Source organism: Triticum urartu, chromosome 3, assembly GCF_003073215.2.
Source record: "Triticum urartu cultivar G1812 chromosome 3, Tu2.1, whole genome shotgun sequence".
NCBI classification, from domain to species: Eukaryota; Viridiplantae; Streptophyta; class Magnoliopsida; order Poales; family Poaceae; genus Triticum; species Triticum urartu.
This window is the reverse complement of record NC_053024.1, coordinates 84,052,025-84,057,345: the sequence shown is the minus strand read 5'-3', so window position 1 is coordinate 84,057,345 and position 5,321 is coordinate 84,052,025.

Genomic DNA, 5,321 nt, shown 5'->3' with positions numbered 1-5,321 from the left:
TTGATCGTATCTTCTATACGACTCATGCTCGACCTTTCGGTCTTCTGTGTTCCGAGGCCATGTCTATACACATGCTAGGCTCGTCAAGTCAACCTAAGTGTTTGCATGTGTAAATCTGTCTTACACCCGTTGTATGTGAACGTTTGAATCAAACACCCGATCATCACGTGGTGCATTGAAACAACGAACTGTCGCAACGGTGCACAGTTAGGGGGAACACTTTCTTGAAATTATTATGAGGGATCATCTTATTTACTACCATCGTTCTAAGTAAACAAGATGCAAAACATGATAAACATCAAATGCAATCAAATTATAATAGTGACAAGATATGGCCAATATCACATAGCTCCTTTGATCTCCATCTTGTGGCTCCATGATCATCTTGTCACCGGCTTGACACCATGATCTCCATCATCATGATCCCCATCATCGTGTCTCCATGAAGTTGCTCGCCAACTATTACTTCTACTACTATGGCTAACGCGTTTAGCAATAAAGTAAAGTAATTTACATGGCGTTTCTCAATGACACGCAGGTCATACAAAAAATAAAGACAACTCCAATGGCTCCTGCCGGTTGTCATACTCATCGACATGCAAGTCGTGATTCCTATTACAATAGCATGAACATCTCATACATCACATATAGATCATTCATCATTCATCACAACTTTGGCCATATCATATCACAAAGTACTTGCTGCAAAAACAAGTCAGACGTCCTCTAATTGTTGTTGCAAGTTTTACGTGGCTGAAGTAGGGTTCTAGCAAGAACGTTTTCTTACCTACGTGAAAGCCACAACGTGATTTGTCAACTTCTATTTACCCTTCATAAGGACCCTTTTCATCGAATCCGCTTCAACTAAAGTAGGAGAGACAGACACCCGCCAGCCACCTTATGCAACTTGTGCATGTTAGTCGGTGGAACCGGTCTCACGTAAGCGTACGTGTAAGGTTGGTCCGGGCCGCTTCATCCCACAATACCGTTGAAGCAAGATAAGACTAGTAGCGGCAAGAAAGTTGACAACATCTACGCCCACAACAAATTGTGTTCTACTCGCGCAAGAAGAACTACGCATAGACCTAGCTCATGATGCCGCTGTTGGGGAACGTTGCAGAAAACAAAAATTTTCCTACGGTTTCACCAAGATCCACCTATGAGTTCATCTAGCAACGAGTGATCGGATGCATCTGCATACCTTTGTAGATCGCGAGCGGAAGCGTTCAAAGAACGGGGATGAGGTAGTCGAACACGACGTGATCCAAATCACCGGAGATCCTAGCACCGAACGGACGGCACCTCCGCGTTCAACACACGTACGGTCAGCGTAACGTCTCCTTCTTCTTGATCCAGCAAGAGGGAAGGAGAAGTTGAGGAAGATGGCTCCAGCAGCAGCACGACGGCGTGGTGGTGATGGAGCTGCAGTACTCCGTCAGGGCTTCGCCAAGCGCTATGGAGGAGGAGGAGGTGTTGGAGAGGGAGAAGGAGGCAACCAAAGGCGTGGATGAAAAGCCCTCCTTCCCCCACTATATATAGGAGGGCCAAGGGGGGGGGGGGCGCCGGCCCTAGGAGATCCAATCTCCTAGGGGGGCAGCGGCCAAGGGAGGTTTCCCTCCCCCCCAAGGCACCTAGGAGGTGCCTTCCACTAGTGGGACTCTTCCCTTTTGTGAACCCTAGGCGCATGGGCCTCTTGGGGCTGGTGCCCTTGGCCCATGTAGGCCAAGGCGCACCCCCTACAGCCCATGTGGCCCCCCGGGACAGGTGGCCCCACCCGGTGGACCCCCGGGACCCTTCCGGTGGTCCCGGTACAATACCGATAACCCCGAAACTTGTCCCGATGGCCGAAATAACACTTCCTATATATAATTCTTTACCTCCGGACCATTCCGGAACTCCTCGTGACGTCCGGGATCTCATCTGGGACTCCGAACAACATTCGGGTTACTGCATATACATATGCCTACAACCCTAGCGTCACCGAACCTTAAGTGTGTAGACCCTACGGGTTCGGGAGACATGTAGACATGACCGAGACGACTCTCCGGTCAATAACCAACAGCAAGATCTGGATACCCATGTTGGCTCCCACATACTCCATGATGATCTCATCGGATGAACCACGATGTCGAGGATTCAAGCAACCCCGTATGCAATTCCCTTTGTCAATCGGTATGTTACTTGCCCAAGATTCGATCGTCGGTATCCCAATACCTCGTTCAATCTCGTTACCGGCAAGTCACTTTACTCGTACCGTAATGCATGATCCCGTGACCAGACACTTGGTCACTCTGAGCTCATTATGATGATGCATTACCGAGTGGGCCCAATGATACCTCTCCGTCATACGGAGTGACAAATCCCAGTCTTGATCCGTGTCAACCCAACAGACACTTTCGGAGATACCCGTAGTCTACCTTTATAGTCACCCAGTTACGTTGTGACATTTGGTATACCCAAAGCACTCCTACGGTATCCGGGAGTTACACGATCTCATGGTCTAAGGAAAAGATACTTTGACATTGGAAAACTCTAGCAAACAACTATACGATCTTATGCTATGTTTAGGATTGGGTCTTGTCCATCACATCATTCTCCTAATGATGTGATCTCGTTATCAATGACGTCCAATGTCCATAGTTAGGAAACCATGACCATCTGTTGATCAACGAGCTAGTCAACTAGAGGCTTACTAGGGACATGTTGGTGTCTATTATTCACACATGTATTACGATTTCCGGATAACACAATTATAGCATGAATAAAGACAATTATCATGAACAAGGAAATATAATAATAATGCTTTTATTATTGCCTCTAGGGCATATTTCCAACAGCAAATTTTGTGCTCGGAACAAATCCTTAGAAGGGTGACGAGACGCTGGCATTAAGGTCGTCTAGATGGGAGAATTATCCCTTGACGTACGAGCGGATAAAATATTCTACCCTCGATGCCCGTGTGAGTTTTGAGATAGCTGCAAGGTCCAGAGAGCTTGTTGCGAAGCCGTATCCAACAGAAAATGAGAACAAGAAGAAGAAGAAGAAGAAGAAGAAGAAGATGCTGCACCAGCAGCAGGGCATTATGGATGGATGAAATATTTCCTCTCTTGTAAAAAAAATATTCCCTCTCTATGTATATTGATATAGATGGACTATTTCGATGGTGTGCATGTCTTTGGAACAAATAGTAGCGTGGGTCCGCTTGACTATAAGGAACTATTTATCCGCCTAGCTTTCTCTACTACTCCTTCTAGTGATCGGTATGTAATGCATGTGTCTGTAGACATGACAGCTTGATCATGGAAGTTCAACTACGGCGACCATCACGTTTCATCCACTGCCACTCGCGATTCCCACGACGTCGCTCCAACCTATGGCACCACGTACCCCGACGAGCGCCTCACCCCTCTCGGCCACACCGCCCCTCTGCCTTTGTGTGCATGACATGTGGCCCAACTAAAATGCGGCGAGCATCAAGTTTCTACCACAGCCACACGCGATTCCCACGATGCCGCTCGAACCCATGACACCACACGTCCCCCAACCTGCGGCTCACCCCTCTCTGTCCCACTTCCCCTCTGCCTTCGGGAGCATTACATGTGGACCAGCCACCTATCGGGTCCACATGTTATTGACTCAAAGGCAGGTGTCGTTAGGCGCTGAAGCTCAGACCCGAGGGCCCCGGGAGGTAAATGTAACTCCTGCGCCAGGCCTTGTGGTGCTAGTGCTACACAAACTCGTGGCAAACTCGAGATTTGTTTCTTTACTATACATGCACACAACGATTTAATGGACATTGTAATCTCAACATGTGATGGGAGCTCTAAATTTGAATTTGAAACTTATAAAACGAAAAAAATTTAGAACAAATAAACTGAGAGAGAGGGAGTATACCGTTGGATGTGTCCCATACGAAACAAGTCCCCTGGTTTGTCACCGCGAAGATGCGGTTAGAAAGGAGCACAGCGTCTTCGTACTCGTACGACAACAAATTGGCCGCAGACATCATCGTCCACCTTTGACCGGCATGTGCAAGGTTTGTGCTATCTTCTTCAATCTCACCGTGGTTCCATCATACCAATTCAGGCGGTGGCCCGTTGCATGGCTGACCCCAATGTTGGACAAAGGTTCTACGGGAACGGTGTCACCATTGTAAATGTTGTGCAAATTGATGTTGGTACCCTCCCATACATATGCAAGCCAATCTCCACTCGCACAGAGCCTAACCTGTGAAACAGTGGGCAGGGGGAGAATTAGGAAATGGACATGGAAGTAGTCTTTAGAATGCATTTACTACATGATCAAACTCATCTTACCTGCTCATCGGACAAAATCCGAGTGCCCCTCAACGTCGGCATCTCAAGGGGCATCAACTTGCAACTATGGCCACGCCGCGCTGGAGAGACCCCCAAGGAAACATCCTCGTGCGTTGCACAGAACATCAAGATGCATTTGTATGAGTAGTTTATCTTGTGAGAGAAAAGGATGAAAGAGGGAAGGCCTTATTTGCAAATGTGGAGAGGGGTGTCGGTTTATTTTTGCAAAATTGCCACAGTTTTCTTCCTATCCATCAGACATAAATCAGACGGCCTATAAAAAGCAGAGTTGGTGATGATGGTGTGCCTGCCATCCTGTAATATGGGCTGTCCGACCTATATCTAACGGATAGGAAGGAAACTATGACAATTTACCCGCACACCTCTCCACATTTGTAGATAAGGCCTTCCTTCGTTCATCCTTTTCTCCCACAAGATCTTGATGTTCCGTGCAATGCATGGACATATTGCTAGTATAAGAGGGGTGTGGCTATTTTTTGGCAAAATTGCCATAGTTTCCTTCCTATCCGTCAGATATAAATCGGACGGCCTATACTGCAGGATGGCAGGCACACCATCATCAACAAATCTATTTTTTATAAGAGTAGAGTAGAGATAGAGATAGAGACTACTACTACCAATGTGTTGGCCCGTGTGTTGCAATGAATCCAAAGTAGTAGAATAATACTTGTTCACGGGCTTGAAATATAAACACTCTAGTTTTGATATACATATATCATTAAAAGTAAATCATGCTTCACTCAAAATATATTCCTCGGGCTATTTTGATGGTTTGAAGATAACATGTTCTAAAAAATTTGGAGCTGTTTTTTAACATTTTTTAGCGTGGCACGACATCCGGTGCACCTAATCGTCTGAAAAGAAAATTGGGTTTGGGTCGGTGGCACACCCTACGGCAAGATGCCCGTGTGGCCTTCTTCTATAACTAGCAAGATGCTCGTGCATTGCTGGGAACATCAAGATGCATTTTTTTTTACAAAAAAC